Below are 18,862 nucleotides of genomic sequence, written 5' to 3' on the forward strand. Positions count from 1 at the left end.
AAAGTAGCCTATCACAATACCCTGAGGGTGTTGAAATATATTCGTGATTCATCTGACCTTTTTCTTCAGATCAAGTGACAGTTGTGTAAAATCCCTTACACTTTTGGGGAAAGAATTTGTCACGTTTCACCATCCTTGAAAGAGCTTAAACTTCCCTAGACACCTTTAAAAGCTCTTCAGATTCTGTCTTTATTATTCACCCACTCCTCCATTTAAAAATCATTTACTGAATATCTACATGAAAGGCAACCAATTGTGTTCTGGAGAGGTTCGTTTGTTTGGCATGGTAGAAATTTACGTACTAAAGAAAATTGCAACCAATATTCCACTTCTGAGGGGAAAAAACACAAATGCTAAGGCTAAGAGGAAAGGTGAATGGAAACCAGAAAAAGGAAGTTTGATTCTATTATTCCGGTCGTTAATAGTACCAGCCTGAGCACAGTGAAATCCAAGATAACCTTTCCCCAAGATAGCGATTGAAGGGGCCATTTATCTAAGCTTTATTTTGTTTGTATCAAGATTTTCAACTGCAGACGACAATTTGAATTTTTTATTTTCCTAGTGGTTGAGCAGAGCGTTACTAAAACCCCTCATGCTAAAACAGTCAGTCCCTGAACTCGAGGAGCACGTATTACCAAGTTTGAAATACTTGTGCATGACCCATAGGATATTGCTTGTAGGGAAGAGGTGGCGGATGGGGGTTGTAGGTAAGGATGTGGGAAGCATGAATTGAGCCCTAATGTGAGAGAGGATATCAACAGGCCTTTGAGGAGTTAATGGTCAGATGGACTGCTCCTTCCATTCTCTATGCTTTGTCATCCTGTGCCCTAAAAGTATGCAATCTCTATTCAAGGTCTTTTTCTGAAATTGTTTAGGTCTTGGGCCAGATCTCTCCAAACCTCAGATTAGAAGCTAATTGTGTTCCTTGCCCCACAATCAGTAGCCACTCACATTTAACAAGCTTTGTGAAAATCATGAGGAAAGAGGATGGCCATCCATCTTTGTAGTAGTGTTTTTCTGTTATATGTATTTGGAACTCACTAGGAAAGAACAAGCAAGCTCCATGTTCCACCGTCTATGCAATCAGGACCAAATATGTCTCAATAGTCAAAATCCATCATCCTGAGTCTCATTAGTTTGTCCTATGGGTTTAGATAAATCTCTTGGGATTATGAATGTTGCCCTCTTCAAAATAGTCTACCTTTTGTGAAAATAGACAAGATTTGCAATAAGGAATATGGGAAACATTCGATACCTTTTAATTTTTAATTGTTCAAGTCACAGTATTTTGGAACCAACTTCTTATATCAGTGTTCCTCTGCCTTTGCTATCAAAGGGATTAATTCCAGATGGCTCTCAAAATTTATATGCAATTGAGCCAGAGAGTTTGAATCTGGAAAGAAGACGTATTATGCGAACATAGTCTCCTGTATCACCTGGGTGAAGCTTTTGCTAATACAATTAGGTATGGGATCCACACAAAGCTTAAACACTTGTAACAGCTGATTGTGGTGAAAGGAAAATAATTAGCTTCTGGTTTGAAGTTTGGAGACATCTGGACTGAGATTAAAGTAGTTTCCTAAAACCACAAATAGAGATTGGTTACTTTTACTATGTGTGTTGTCACAATATTCTGTAGGGACTATCCACTTCGTTCTGGTTTTACTGGAATTGGGGTCATCCAATTTTTCCTCATGATGAATCAGTGTAGGTTTGGGAAATTTTGTTAAAAGACTTTCTTGTAATGAATATTTTGGGCAAAAAATTAAGCTGAAACTTCTTTTTAATCTCTATTAAGATGAAAGAGTTAATGTAGTTCTCCTTAGGCAACCTGCTTCCTACAAGGGTAGGGAGAGTCAGGCACATTAAATGTGGGTCTGGAGTGTGATTATATGAGGAAGAAGGATTACTTAAACAGGCCAACATCTACTTAATTAGAATAATAGGTCTATTCCCTCGGTGTTGTCTAGTTGTAGATTACTACTGAACTGGTTAAGCAATTTTTAGTACTGTTTATACCAGACTCAAAGCAGCTGTGGAAAATGTAAATGGCTTTCAATTCTGACTACTGCTTACATAAGCAGACTGTCACGTACATTGGAGTTCATACCCTGGGTACTTTATTCCTAGAGGGGCAAGTCAAAGAAAGACCACATACAGTTTTATTTTTAGAACCACAGCTGTGTATATATGTGTGTGTGTGTGTGTGTGTGTGTGTGTGCGTTCTACTCTGAATTCCAAAAGGAAGATACCACTTCAGAGGGTTATTTCAGTGAAAAAATGTGTAGTCCTTTAATTTGACATTTGCCATGAATACTGGGTAAAACTTACTCCTGTTAGCCTTCACTTCAGTATCCCCTAAGTTAGGCAGTAATCATTCTTCTTACCTTTCATTCACTAGGGAATGTGTGGCTTAATTTTATTTTTCTCCCTAGCAATTGTTAGAAAATAAAAATGAAATGTAGAAAAATTATTACAAATAAACCAACAGAAACTAAGAAACATTTCCAAGCTGTGTTATTTTTAAGGTAAATGAGGGTAGACTCTAAGAGCAAAGCACTTCCATATATAAAATTAGGTCAAAGTTTTAACAAATAGAAAGAGAAGATGTACCTTAAAAGAACAGACAAAGTGTAGATATCAAATATATTTCTATTCTCATGCAGAGGTTACAGATGACTATCCTTTGGGATTGAGCCTAATATGTGCCTGTTTCTTGCTTTATTGGTTTGTAAACCTCACTTTCAAATTACAAAGTCAAAAGGAAAAATGTAAATATGTCAGGAGTTGTTGTTGCCTAGCTAATGGAAATGTGAAAGGTGATTCTGTACCAGAGAAAACTGATTGGCAGTAGTTGATGATGTAAATCCCATGGTGAATTTTTAGGACTGTAGAGCTGATGCAAACTTTGATTTGAAAATGAAAAAATTGAGGCTCAAAATGATAAATGGACTCTTAGGATCAAGCATATAGTGCTTTACCTTAACTAAATACTGGTGGATTTAAAACATTTCTAATGTATTTTTTTTTTTTTTGGAATTGCACAAGTCATTCATTTCTACATTCACATTTTATTCAACAGACACTTATTGAACATCTACTATGTACCAGACGCTGTTGTAGGGGAGAGAAGATTTATTTCCTCACCTATCACAAAGTTCATGGCTGATATTCCTATAACAAAAGAGAGATTAGCAGGATAAAATAATACATACTTATTTAATAAAAGTTTTATGTGGCATAAACCTTCAGAAATGAAGTCCCTAAAACTCAGAGAAAAGTGTATTTTTTTTTTAATTGCCATGAAGAAATATGATTGGAAGACAAAAGGTATGATCTGATGGTAATAAACTGGAGGGAATTTAGCAAGGCCTGTTTGTTCAGCTTCTTCTTGGCCTCTCTGTGTGACATCCCTTTTCTCTGAGTATAGGGCAGAATACCTGTCATTTGAGAGCCTTCAGAGGAGGAGAAGGCGAGAGTAATTCAGACAGTGATCTTCTTAGATTTTATGGCCTGCTTCAGGGTAGGAGAGAGGGGGAATTATAATTCTATGGCCTGTTTCAGGGGAGAAAGGGGCAATGGAAATTTCCGTTTCTATGGTCCACTTTAGGAGAGAAGGGGCAAGAGAAAGTCAGAGATATCTTCCTGCTTCTGCTGTTTTCTTAATTTCCTTCACTTCAAGATAGTCAGTGATATGGTTAGGCTTTGTGTCCCCACCCAAATCTCATCTTGAATTGTAATCCCTAGGTGTTGAGGGAGGAACTTGGAGGGAATTGGGTCATGGGGATGGTTTTCCCTATGCTGTTCTCGTGATACTGAGTGAGTTCTCACGAGATGTGATGGTTTCATAAGTGGTTAACAGTTCCTCCTACACATGCATTTCTCTCTCCTGCCACCATGCGAAGAAGGTACATTCTGCCTGCTTCCCCTTCTGTCATGATTGTAAGTTTCCTGAGGCCTCCCTCACAGCGGTTTGACTATGAGTCCATTAAACCTCTTTCCTTTAGATTGCCCAGTTCTGGGTATTTCTTTATAGCAGTGTGAACATGGTCTAATACATTCAGTATGCCAATGTGTCATATTTTAAGGTAGCATTTCATGTACCCCTCATTGTTTTAGATGCAAAAAAGAATTGCAAGTAGTCTTTCTTTCAATTATCTATCACCAATGACTGTTGATCTCAGAATCCTATTGAATTCCATTTTTTTAGCTTTAAAGATTAAATGAGTTAACCTATATAAAATCCTTACATGATGTCAAACACACTGGAGATACATATAGATGATATTTCTCATTAGATAAATTGTTTATTAATAGTTACATAGAATTCTGATTTTGAAGTGAATTGAACATGGGTACAAACACATATGTAAATACGTATAACACACATATAAATTCCTATTAAAATAAGCTAATTCAATTTCTATTTTGTTTAATTCATTCTCTTGCAAAAATGAAGATTGTTCACTTGCATAACTAAAATGGTTATATTAATATTAAAATACAGTGATTCCAAGAATGCCACACGCAAACTGAATAAGTATGTTTCTGGATATTTCTTGGCTTTCTATGTTTCAACAAATTTCCTACAGATTTTCAAAGAAGACATGACAGTTCATTTTTAAAATTCCAGTAGACATGTGGTAAAGAGGATGATTATGAAACTTCAAAGTTAATAGACAGGGTGGTTCCAAGATGGCCGAATAGGAACAGCTCCAGTCTATAGCTCCCAGCATGAGTGACACAGAAGACAGGTGATTTCTGCATTTCCATCTGAGGTACTGGATTCATCTCACGGGGGCTTGTCAGACAGTGGGTGCAGGACAGTGGGTGCAGCCCACTGAGTGTGAGCCAAAGCAGGATGAGGCATCACCTCACCTGGGAAGTGCAAGGGGCCAAGGAATCCTCTTTCCTAGCCAAGGGAAGCTGTGACAGACAGCACCTGGAAAATCGGGTCACTCCCACCCTAATACTGCACTTTTCCAACAGTCTTAGCAAATGGCACTCCAGGAGATTACATCCCATGCCTGGCTTGGAGGATCCCACTCCCACGGAGCCTCACTCATTGCTAGCACAGCAGTCTGAGATCAAACTGCAAGGTGGCAGCGAGGCTGGAGAAGGGGCACATGCCATTGCTGAGGCTTGAGTAGATAAACAAAGTTGCTGGGAAGCTCGAACTGGGTGGAGCCCACCACAGCTCAAGGAGGCCTGCATGCGTCTGTAGACTCCACCTTTGGGGGCAGGGCATAGCCAAACAAAAGACAGCAGAAACCTCTGCAGAATTAAATGTCCGTGTCTGACAGCTTTGAAGAGAGTAGTGGTTCTCCCAGCATGGAGTTAGAGATCTGAGAACGGACAGACTGCCCCCTCAAGTGGGCCCCTGACCCTCGAGTAGCCTAACTGGGAGGCACACCCCAGTAGGGGCAGACTGACACCGCACATGGCTGGGTACCCCTCCGAGACGAAGCTTCCAGAGGAACGATCAGGCAGCAACATTTGCTGTTCAGCAATCTTCTCTGTTCTGCAGTCTCCGCTGTTGATACCCAGGCAAACAGGGTCTGGATTGGACCTCCAGCAAACACCAACATACCTGCAGCTGAGGGTCCTGACTGTTAGAAGGAAAACTAACAAACAGAAAGGAAGGGACATCCACACCAAAACCCCATCTGTACATCACCATCATCAAGACCAAAGGTAGATAAAACCACAAAGATGGGGGAAAAACAGAGCAGAAAAGCTGAAAATTCTAAAAATCAGAGTGCCTCTCCTCCTTCAAAGGAACGCAGCTCCTCGCCAGCAACAGAGCAAAGCTGGACGGAGAATGACTTTGACCAGTTGAGAGAAGAAGGCTTCAGATGATCAAACTTCTCCGAGCTGAAGGAGGAAGTTCGAACCCATTGCAAAGAAGCTAAAAACCTTGGAAAAAGATTAAACGAATGGCTAACTAGAATAATCAGTGTAGAGAAGTCCTTAAATGACCCGATGGAGCTGAAAACCATGGTACGAGAACTACGTGACGAATCCACAAGCTTCAGTAGCCAATTCGATCAATGGGAAAAAAGGGTATCAGTGATTGAAGATCAAATGAATGAAATGAAGCAAGAAGAGAAGTTTAGAGAAAAAAGAGTAAAAAGAAATGAACAAAGCCTCTAAGAATTATGGGACTATGTGAAAAGACCAAATCTACATCTGATTGGTGTACCTGAAAGTGACGGGGAGAATGGAACCAAGTTAGAAAACACTCTGCAGGATTTTATCCAGGAAAACTTCCCCAACCTAGCAAGGCAGGCCAACATCAAAATTCAGGAAATACAGAGAATGCTACAAAGATACTCCTCGAGAAGAGCAATTCCAAGACACATAATTGTCAGATTCACCAAAGTTGAAATGAAGGAAAAAATGTTAAGGGCAGCCAGAGAGAAAGGTCAGGTTACCCACAAAGGGAAGCCCATCAGACTAACAGCGGACCTCTCTGCAGAAACTCTACAAGCCAGAAGAGAGTGGGGGCCAATATTCAACTTCCTTAAAGAAAAGAATTTTCAACCCAGAATTTCATATCCAGCCAAACCAAGCTTCATAAGTGAAGGAGAAATAAAATCCTTTACAGACAAGCAAACGCTGAGACATTTTGTCACCACCAGGCCTGCCCTACAAGATCTCCCCAAGGAAGCACTAAACACAGTAAGGAACAACCAGTACCAGCTACTGTAAAAACATGCCAAATTGTAAAGACCATCGATGCTAGGAAGAAACTGCATCAACTAACAAGCAAAATAACCAGCTAACATCATAATGACAGGATCAAATTCACACATAACAATATTAACCTTAAATGTAAATGGACTAAATGCTCCAATTAAAAGACACAGACTGGCAAATTGGATAAAGAGTCAAGACCCATCAGCATCAGTGTGCTGTATTCAGGAGACCCATCTCATGTGCAGAGCCACACATAGGCTCAAAATAAAGGGATGGAAGACCTACCAAGCAATTGGAAAACATAAAAAGGCAGGGATTGCAATCCCAGTCTCGGATAAAACAGACTTTAAACCAACAAAGATCAAAAGAGACAAAGAAGGCCATTACATAATGGTAAAGGGATCAATTCAACAAGCCGAGCTAACTATCCTAAATATATATGCACCTAATACAGAAGCACCCAGATTCATAAAGCAAGTCCTTAGAGACCTACAAAGAGACTTAGACTTCCACACAATAATAACGGGAGACTTTAACACCCCACTGTCAACACTAGACAGATCAACAAGACAGAAAGTTCACAAGGATATCCAGGAATTGAACTCAGCTCTGCACCAAGCAGACCTAATAGACATCTACAGAACTCTCCACCCCAAATCAACAGAATATACATTCTTCTCAGCACCGCACTGCACTTATTCCAAAATTGACCACATAGTTGGAAGTAAAGCACTCCTCAGCAAATGTAAAAGAACAGAAATTATAACAAACTGTCTCTCAGACCACAGTGCAATCAAACTAGAACTCAGGATTAAGAAACTCACTCAAAACTGCTCAACTACATGGAAACTGAACAACCTGCTCTTGAATGACTGCTGGGTACATAACGAAATGAAGGCAGAAATAAAGATGTTCTTTGAAACCAATGATAACAAAGACACAACATACCAGAATCTCTGGGACACATTTAAAGAAATGTGTAGAGGGAAATTTATAGCACTAAATGCCCACAAGAGAAAGCAGGGAAGATCTAAAATCAACACCCTAACATCACAATTAAAAGAACTAGAGAAGCAAGAGCAAACACATTCAAAAGTTAGCAGAAGGCAAGAAATAACTAAGATCAGAGCAGAACTGAAGGAAATAGAGACACAAAAAACCCTTCAAAAAATCAATGATTCCAGCAGCTGGTTCTTTGAAAAGATCAACAAAATTGATAGACCGCTAGCAATTCTAATAAGGAAGAAAAGAGAGAAGAATCAAATAGACGCAATAAGAAATGATAAAGGGGATATCATGACTGATCCCACAGAAATACAAACTACCATCAGAGAATACTATAAACATCTATATGCAAATAAACTAGAAAATCTAGAAGAAATGGATAAATTCCTTGACATATACACCCTCCCAAGACTAAACCAGGAATAAGGTGAATCCCTGAATAGACCAATAACAGGCTCTGAAATTGAGGCAATAATTAATAGCCTACCAACCAAAAAAAGTCCAGGACCAGATGGATCCACAGCCGAATTCTAGCAGAGGTACAAGGAGGAGCTGGTACCATTCCTTCTGAAACTATTCCAATCAACAGAAAAGAGGGAATCCTCTCTAACTCATTTTATGAGGCCAGCATCATCCTGATACCAAAGCCTGGAAGAGACACAACCAAAAAAGAGAATTTTAGACCAATATCCCTTATGAACATCGATGCAAAAATGCTCAATAAAATACTGGCAAACCGAATCCAATAGCACATCAAAAAGCTTATCCACCATGATTAAATGGGCTTCATACCTTGGATGCAAGGCTGGTTCAACATACACAAGTCAATAAACGTAATCCAGCATATAAACAGAACCAACGACAAAAACCACATGATTATCTCAATAGATGCAGAAAAGGCCTTTGACAAAATTCAACAACCCTTCATGATAAAAACTCTCCATAAATTAGGTATTGATGGGACGTATCTCAAAATAATAAGAGTTATTTATGTCAAACCCACAGCCAATATCATACTGAATGGGCAAAAACTGGAAGCATTCCCTTTGAAAACTGGCACAAGACAGGGATGCCCTCTCTCTCCACTCCTATTCAACATAGCATTGGAAGTTCTGGCCAGGGCAATGAGGCAGGAGAAAGAAATACAGGGTATTCAATTAGGAAAAGAGGAAGTCAAATTGTCCCTGTTTGCAGATGACATGATTGTATATTTAGAAAACCCCATCATCTCAGCCCTAAATCTCCTTAAGCTGATAAGCAACTTCAGCAAAGTCTCAGGATACAAAATCAATGTGCAAAAATCACAAGCGTTCTTATACACTAATAACAGACAAACAGAAAGCCAAATCATGAGTGAACTCCCATTCACAATTGCTTCAAAGAGAACAAAATACCCAGGAATCCAACTTACCAGGGATGTGAAGGACCTCTTCAAGGAGAACTACAAACCACTGCTCAATGAGATAAAAGAGGACACAAACAAATGGAAGAACATTCCATGCTCATGGATAGGAAGAATCAGTATCGTGAAAATGGCCATACTGCCCAAGGTAATTTATAGATTCAGTGCCATCCCCATCAAGCTACCAATGACTTTCTTCACAGAATTGGAAAAAACTACTTTAAAGTTCATATGGAACCAAAAAAGAGCCTGCATTGCCAGGACAATCCTAAACCAAAAGAACAAAGCTGGAGGGATCACACTACCTGAGTTCAAACTATACTACAAGGCTACAGTAACCAAAACAGCATGGTACTGGTACCCAAACAGAGATATAGACCAATGGAACAGAACAGAGCCCTCTGAAATAATAACACACATCTACAATCAACTGATCTTTGACAAACCTGACAAAAACAAGCAATGGGGAGAGGATTCCCTATTTAATAAATGGTGCTGGGAAAACTGGCTAGCCATATGTAGAAAGCTGAAACTGGATCCCTTCCTTACACCTTACACAAAAATTAATTCAAGATGGATTAAAGACTTACATGTGAGACCTAAAACCATAAAAACCCTAGAAGAAAACCTAGGCAATACCATTCAGGACATAGGCATGGACAAGGACTTCATGTCTAAAACACCAAAAGCAATAACAACAAAAGCCAAAATTGACAAATGGCATCTAATTAAACTAAAGAGCTTCTGCACAGCAAAAGAAACTACCATCAGAGTGAACAGGCAACCTACAGAACAGGAGAAAATTTTTGCAATCTACTCATCTGACAAAGGGCTAATATCCAGAGTCTACAAAGAACTCAAACAAACTTACAAGAAAAAAACAAACAACCCCATCAAAAAGTGGGCAAAGGATATCAACAGACACTTCTCAAAAGAAGACATTTATGCAGCCAAAAGATACATGAAAAAATGCTCATCATCACTGGCCATCAGAGAAATGCAAATCAAAACCACAATGAGATACCATCTCACACCAGTTAGAATGGCAATCATTAAAAAGTCAGGAAACAACAGGGGCTGGAGAGGATGTGGAGAAATAGGAACACTTTTACACTGTTGGTGGGACTGTAAACTAGTTCAACCATTGTGGAAGACAGTGTGACGATTCCTCAAGGATCTAGAACTAGAAATACCATTTGACCCAGCCATCCCATTACTGGTATATACCCAAAGGATTATAAATTATTCTGCTACAAAGACACATGCACACGTATGTTTACTGTGGCACTATTCACAATAGCAAAGACTTGGAACCAACCCAAATGTCCATCAATGATAGACTGGATTAAGAAAATATGACACATATACACCATGGAATACTATGCAGCCATAAAAAATGATGAGTTCATGTCCTTTGTAGGGACATGAATGAAGCTGGAAACCATCATTCTCAGCAAACTATCATAAAGACAAAAAGCTGAACACCACATGTTCTCACTCATAGGTGGGAATTGAACAATGAGAACACTTGGACACAGGGTGAGGAACATCACACACCGGGGCCTATCGTGGGGTGGGGCTGGGGGGAGGGATAGCTTTAGGAGATATACCTAATGTAAATGATGAGTTAATGGGTGCAGCACACCAATATGGCACATGTATACATATGTAACAAACCTGCACATTGTACACATGTACCCTAGAACTTCAAGTATAATAATAATAAAAAAAAATCAATAATATAAACACCAGGAGAACTTGATAAGACTTGGAGCTAATGTTAGGTGCATAAATGCTTATACACCAATAAAAGTCATATGAACATTTAGTCTTCCAAAATTTTTCACCAAATTTTACTTCCTCATAGACTCCTGGAAAACAAAAGGACTCTCTTGTTCTCTGAATACACTCCATCCTTGCCTCAATTTAGATATGCTCAAGGTGGAAGCACTCAGAGTGTGGCTTGATCTGACTCCAAACTGATCTAGAATTGAAGGCTGTTAGGGAGACTATTCTCACACATACTTGTACTTTGAAAGGTGGCTCTACAAATTGTCTGGAGGCCCATGGCCAATATCAACAGGGCTTTGTGAGGAAAGAGATCCCCCTAGTAGCAGTGAGCATCGTCATGCACAGCATGGATGCTCAATAAATGTACCAAATTGAACTAAAATTTTTAACAAATATGAGGATACACTAACATAAAATCAAAAACAAAAAAAAGTAAAATGATGCTGTGAGCTTATCAGGGCATGATTAATAGAAAACTATTTCATGTTATCTTCTTAAGGCTAAAGGAGGCATTTTGGAAGTTAACTACGAGGATAAGTGATTCTGGGAAATGTGATACAGAAAAGGGGTTTGTGTCCCTGAGACTTCTCCCTTGTCTGGGGAGCACCATTTCTCCTTCCATGTTGAATATCCTCTCCCAAAAAGTGAGACAAACTTTGCTCTAGTCCAGCAATAGACAGGATGGTACCAGGAGCTGAAATTATTTTTATAGGAATAGAAAGAAATTTCTGCAATAAGACTTAAAAATATCAATTAAAACAAAGACAAATATACAAGATGAAACACAACAGCAACCAATCAATGGGCTAGGAGATTAAAATCATTTCATTAAAGGTTACAAATTATGCTGGATAGAAAGAATAACTTCTAGTGTTCCACAGAACTATAGGATGATTAACAATAATATATTATAGTTTCAAATACCTAAAATAAAGATGTTGAGTGTTATCAACACAAAGAAATGATATTTGAGATGATGGACATGCTACTTACTCTGATCTGATCACTATACATGATATATATTGAAACACCACTGTATAATCCCCAAATATGTACAATTATTGTGTCAACTAAAATATGAAATAAAATAAAATAAAACAATTTTAAAATAAAAAAAGAAAAAGTTAATAGACTAATTTTTCAGTGCATCTAAGGCAATCAGAAAGATGAAAAAATATATATTGAGCCATGATCAGTGCATCTAAGGCAATCAGAAAGATGAAAAAATATATATTGAGCCATGAACTGTATTCTCAAAACAAGATTTATGTGACTGGTAACAAGTGATCACAAATGTGAAGAAGTCCTACTGCCTTCCTCTATGCCTGATTGCAAATGTATGGAAAAAATCCAATGAAGGAGAAGTCTCCCAAGTTATGAATGAGATCACTATGGCAAAGGGGAATGTTGGTAAATGTCAGAGCCCAGTCAGTTAAAAAGCAAGTTACTAAGAATGACAAGGATAAAAACCTATCCTTTTTGTGATTTCTTGATTTTACACATCTGCAGAATAATAACGGTGGAATACATACAGTATCAAGCATAGTTCTAAATGCTTTTTGTGTAGTAATTAATTTAATTCTCACAACAATCTGTAGGGTTGACACTATTACAATTAACCTCAATTTATAGATAAATTTATAGATGGGTGAACAGAGGCACAGAGCAGTCAACATTCTTGCCTAAGCTCACACAACTAGTAAGTGATAAAACTAGGGTTTTGTGCGTGGTGTCTTCACTACTACATGATACTACTTCTATGCTTGACGGCATAGATACAAAAGCTACTGATCATCTAGGTCAGAAATTTCACAAAGAAGCACTATTAGCCAGAAGGGAGATTAGCTACAAAAATGCAGAGAAATGTAATACCACATGTCACTACTAAATAACTCAGAAAGAACACCCTTCTTCAAGCACTAATACTAATAATTTAGTACTATTTGAAGACAAGTGTGTAGACAGCACACTGATGTGTTTTAAAGGTATTAATAATTTTGTAGCTGCCATCATCATCATCATCAAAGAATGCCCAGCAATTTATGACAGCACAGTTAATTAAAAGCGGACACTTCAGGAACCATTGAATTTAGATGACAGTCTGTGCATTAGAAAGCCCCCTCAGCATATTACTGTAATAATGTTATGGTTCTCAGGGAAAACAGATTTTATCCTCCTGTGAGAATGAAATGAAGAAGGAAAAGCAACAATCAGCTCTTTCTGATGGGAAAAGTAAGGCATTCTCGCCAGCCTGTCCAGCTCCTGTCTTCAAGAAACAACCCCATACAGCTAATGAATTCTGATTTCTCTAAGAGGGTGGTGTACAGCATCCACACACAGCCTCTCATCGCAGGGCAGGTCCTGTAGCTTATAGTGCCTGGAGAATGCACGGGGCCATAATCCATCAGGAAGAGGGCTGGTAAATTGCACGAACTTTGCCATTTGTCTACTAGTATGCGAAGAGAGCATTATATCAATTCTAAAGCAACAAACTCTTCTCGGAGCACTATAAATATCCAGGATGGCAAAATAGGTTACCTAGGGGATGGTTATTTGCATTATGAAAGATTCCTCCTTTTCAAAAAGATTCCCTTCCAGATGTCTTAAAACAGAGGTCTCTTAAGTGTCCTTAAATGTGATTTATAAAATTATATTTACACAAGGTTTTAGAAAGGGAAAGAATAACTAATGTTTATTAAGTTCCATGTTTCCTGCCACTTATTATCTTCTTTAATCTTCATAGCCACAAATGAAACAAGAGCAAGCCAAGCAAACTTGCAAAAAAATGTGATAGGAAATCCGATGGGTAAAAATGTCAAATTCCATCTTTGCAATGGAAAAGCACTGAACTGGTACCCCAGAACCTGGCTTGCTCTCCTAGGGCTGCTACTAAACTGGACAAGACCCAGGAACCCACCCAGAGCTCGATCAGGTGTCCATGCATAAAACGAAGGCTGATGAACAGGAACTTTAAAATCCCTTTCTGTAGAAACAATCCATGCTTCCTGATCTATAGTAGTTCAGTCCAATGTCAGTAGTGATGACAAATGCTTTTAAGAGAAAATTAAAGTAGGAACGGGCTTTTTTGCTTTACAGCTTTTTTTTTTTAAAGATGATTAAAGAGATAACCATGGCTTTCATCAGATTCAATTAGTAGTTCTCCTGTAAGCCTAGGAAATAAAAAAAGAACAGAGCACAATTAACCTTAATCTATTGATTTCATTTTATTTTAACATAAGCCTCTATTTATGGGAGGAAACCAATTAAAACTACCAAAAGGTGTTCATATGTGAATTGGTGGCAGAAGAACAGCTGTATGTAATCATAGATATAACAGGAAACAATAAAAATGAAAGAAAAGTGCAGTCTTTTTAGTCAACGTAATCTATGTTTTACATATTGGCTTGTTATGAGACATTATACAATCTCAAAGTCAAGGAAAGGATTATGTGCACTGTTTTGACATTGACTCCTCTTGTCCATAGTTTGATGAAGACCTCGCTGATGGATGCCATTGTTAATCTCATTTTCTTCCTTTAGTGTCTATGTTATTAATAGCTGTGTCAATGCTGATGATAATATAAGACAGAACAAAAAACTCTCAATTTTAATAGTTTAAGTCAAGTAAGAAATGCAGTTAAGTGGTTAGAATACCAACTTGGGAGTCACCTACTTTGACTTCTCCATTACTCACCTATTCTAAGATGACGTGTCACAATTCAATGTGTCCATTTACCCATTTATAAGACACTAGACTCTAAGTGGTTTTTTAAGACCTTTTGTGAAATGTTCTGGGACACTGTGCAGTGACAACATCTTAAACACCTCTCTTTCATCATTTTTAACTCTAGTTCTTCCTTTTTAAGCTAAGCTTAAATCTCATGTTCTCCATGGGACTTGTACCATTAAACTACGAACCACAGTTATGTACTTAGAGTTAACACCTGCTATTGATCATTTACCTTGTCCCAGCCTTCCTGCTAATAGTATAAAATACATTGTCACTTTTTATTCTTACCTGATAGTTAAGAGGTAACAAATAGTTTTCTTATTTTATAGGAGAAGAAACAAGGGCTTAAAGAGTTTAAGGTACTTGTCCAAGATGGGATTTGTTTTTTTTTTCTTTGAGACGGAGTCTTGCTCCATCACCCAGGCTTTCTGGGTTCAAGCAATTCTTCTGCCTCAGCCTTCCGAGTAGCTGGGATTACAGGTGCCCACCACCACACCTGGCTAATTTTTTGTATTTTTAATAGAGACAGGGTTCACCATATTGGCCAGACTGGTCTTAAACTCCTGACTTCATGATCTGCCCATCTCTGCCTCCCAAAGTGCTGGGATTACAGACGTGAACCACCATGCCCCACCCAAGATGGGATTTTTATAATGTTTGTTTGACTTCCTCCCCCAAATTTTGTGCTTCTAATTACTGTATTGCATTATTTTTAGGAATTCCTTCTGGGGATTCTTATAGAAGTTAGGCTTGATACTTATAAACCAGAATTTAATCACAGTTACTTATGTTACTCTCTAGATATTTTGAATATATATTTTCTTGCTGAAGTGGATATCTGTCTTTCATTGATCTGAAAATCAATGTGTAGAAGAAGGAATAAGAAGAGGAAGAGAAGAAAAAAGAGAAGTAGGAAGAAGGAAGGAAGGAAGGAAGGGAAGGAAGGAAAAAACACATCTAACTTCTCTTGCTACTAGAATAAGATATGTTGTTTAGGTCACATCTATCACAGATGCTAACTTAAGACACTGATACAAAACCTGACTAACATAGGGAAACAGCAAGGCGTGTGCATCTATTTTTAATGTCACAGACTTCAGTGGAGAGAGTGTGGTTCTGGATCCAGCCATTGTGGTAGCAGCTTCTTGATTTGGCCACTTCCTAACTGTGATAGAAGCAGCAGCAATCTTTGGTGGCTGGTTTATACTGTGCCTTCTCAGTGTAATCCCTGCAAGCTTAGAGTATGTGTTTTGAGTTCCCAATAATTCTGGGCTCTCTATAACCTGTAGTATATTCCTTTCTGCTTAAATTAACTAGCATTCATTTGTATATCTGCAAATAACCCTGATCAATATCTTGTCACATTAATTTTAGTTCCTGTATTAGTTATTTATTGTTGTGCAACAAATTACTTCCAAATTTAATGGCTTAAAACATATATGTTTATTATCTCAGAGTTTCTGTGGGTTAAGAATATGGGCCTGACTTAGATGGGTTCTCTGTTCCATGGTCACTCACAGGATTGTAATCAATTGTGGGCCCAAAGGTTTAACGTTTCATCTGAAGGTTCAGCTAGGGAAAAGATTCTCCTTTAATTTTACTCAGTGATTGTTGGCAGCATTCAATTTCCTGAAGGCTGTTGGGCTGGAGGCCTTACTTCATTGCTGGCTATAGACTGAATGCCTTTCCTAGTTCCTTATCATGCGGGTCTCTTCCACGTGGAATCTGGCTTCATCATAGTGTGCAAAACAAGAAGGCAACAGAGGCAGTCTGCTAGCCTGTCTTTTATACCCTAATCACAAAAGTGACTTCCTGTCACCTTTGCCCTACTCTGTTGGAATCAAGTAACATGCAAGGATGAAGATTACACAAGGACGTAAATACCAAAAGGCAGATGTTATGGTTAATTTATTTTATGTGTCAACATGGCTAGGCCACAGTACCCGGATATTTAGTGAAACACCAGTCTAGATGTTGCTTTCTCTCTCTCTCTCTCCACACACACACACATACACACACACACACACCATGCACACCCTATTAGTTCTGTTTCTCTAGAGAACCCTGATAAATACAGTGGGGTTCATTGAGGTCCTCTTAAAATTTTTCCTTCTTCAGTACCAAAAGGAAAGTAATACAGTTTAATGTTGGACAACTCTCCACTCCAAAAAAATCTTGAATGTATTTATGGAGCCATTCTAGTGCAGCATGGGGCCTGGTCTAACTCTGTTAGTTTATAGAGGTAAAAACTGTGTTCTGGATTGGGTAATGACTTAATCAAGTTCTATTTAGGAACCAAGCCAGGAGGAGAACTCAGTTTTCTATTTTAATGCTCTTACTATTGTCTGATAAGTTATCCCACGTTGAAAGTGGAGAATTTATACCTGGTGGCCTAATACTGATTATAGTAAAGGAAAATCTTCATGGACAAATGGAGCAGGGTAGTTCTACCCTTCAGTTGTTCTTCCCATAATGGGCAATGGTTTTGTGCTGGTGCCCTCTATCCTTCAGCCGAGACTCCCTAATGATCAATAGCGTGCATATCCAAGTCAGCTATCTGAGGTCATGTATGCTGCCTTTGGCTATGAAATAGAACAAAACTAACTAGCCATGAGGGGATTAACCCCTGACCTTGACCTCATTAGTGCTGAGCGCTAACCAACTGTTAGACACATATCATATTGTTTGTCTTTAAAACTATGCTTGAATCTGCTATATTACTTTCTCATTAACATCTAGTAGCTGGGAATAATTTAATGGATTTTTCCAGTGCTTTTTATCAGTACGAAATGTTGATGAGTAAGTATATAAAAAATTAAACTCAGATTTTTAAAATATTTAATTTTATTATCATTATCCCTATTTAATAAATGGTGTTGGGAAAACTGGCTAGCCATATGCAGAAAACTGAAACTGGACCTCTTCCTTACACCTTATACAAAAATTAACTTAAGATGGATTAAAGACTTAAATTTAAAACCCAAAACTATAAAAAAAAACCCCTAGAATAAAACGTAGGCAATACCATTCAGGACATAGGCACAGACAAAGATTTTATGATGAAATCACCAAAAGCAATTGCAACAAAAGCTAAAATTGACAAATGGGATCTAATTAAACTAAAGAGCTTCTGCACAGAAAAAGAAACTATCATCAGAGTAAACAGGCAATCTACAGAATGGGAGAAAATTTTTGCAATCTACCATGTGACAAAGGTCTAATATCCAGAATTTACAAGGAACTTAAACAAATTTCCATGAAAAAAAATAAACGGCCCCATCAAAAAGTAGGCAAAGGAGATAAACTGATACTTCTCAAAAGAAGACATTTATGCAGCCAACAAACATGAAGACAAGTTCAACATCACTGATCGTTAGAGAAATGCAAATCAAAACCACAATGAGATACCATCTCACGCCAGTCAGATGGTGATTATTAAAAAATCAAGAAAAAACAGATGCTGGTGAAGATGTAGAGAAATAGAAAGGCTTTTACACTGTTAGTGGGAATGTGAATTAGTTCATCCATTGTGGAAGACAGTGTGGTGATACCTCAAGGATCTGGAACCAGAAATACCATTTGACCCAGAAATACAATTTGACCCATATATCCCCTTACTGGGTATATACCCAAAGGAATATAAATCATTCTGTTATAAAGATACATGCACACTTATGTTTATTATAGCACTGTTCACAATAGCAACGACATGGAACCAACCTAAATGTCCATCAATGATAGACTGGAAAAGAAAATGTGGTACATATACACCATGAAATACTATGTGGCCACAAAAAGGAATGAGATCATGTCCTTTGCAGAGACATGGGTGAAGCTGGAAGCAATTATCCTCAGCAAACTAACACAGGAACAGAAGACCAAACATCACATGTTCTCACTCATAAGTGGGAGTTGAACAATGAGAACACATGGACACAGGGAGGGGAACAACACATACCACGGACTGTTAGGGGGCAGTGACAAGGGGAGGGATAGCATAAGGATAAATACCTAATGTATGTGGGGCTTAAAACCTAGGTGATGGGTTGATAGGTGCAGCAAAACACCATGGCACACATATACCTATGTAACAACCCCGCACGTTCTGCACATGTATCCCGGAACTCAAAGTGAAAAAAATTAAAAAAAAAAATCAAAAGGAAAAGAAAACCCTGAAATATGAATTAGGAGGTAAAAAAATGCCACTATAATAGATGTTCTTGTTTACAGCTGTC

General features: G+C 38.2%; 1 protein-coding gene across 1 annotated transcript in view; it reads right to left on the reverse strand.

Annotated features, from left to right (window-relative positions):
• SAMSN1 (SAM domain, SH3 domain and nuclear localization signals 1) overlaps positions 1–18,862 on the reverse strand; it is a 172,260-nt gene that overhangs the window by 130,605 nt on the left and 22,793 nt on the right. The window lies entirely within an intron of this gene.

Source organism: Pongo abelii, chromosome 22 (genome assembly GCF_028885655.2).
Source record: "Pongo abelii isolate AG06213 chromosome 22, NHGRI_mPonAbe1-v2.0_pri, whole genome shotgun sequence".
In the NCBI taxonomy this organism is placed as follows: Eukaryota; Metazoa; Chordata; class Mammalia; order Primates; family Hominidae; genus Pongo; species Pongo abelii.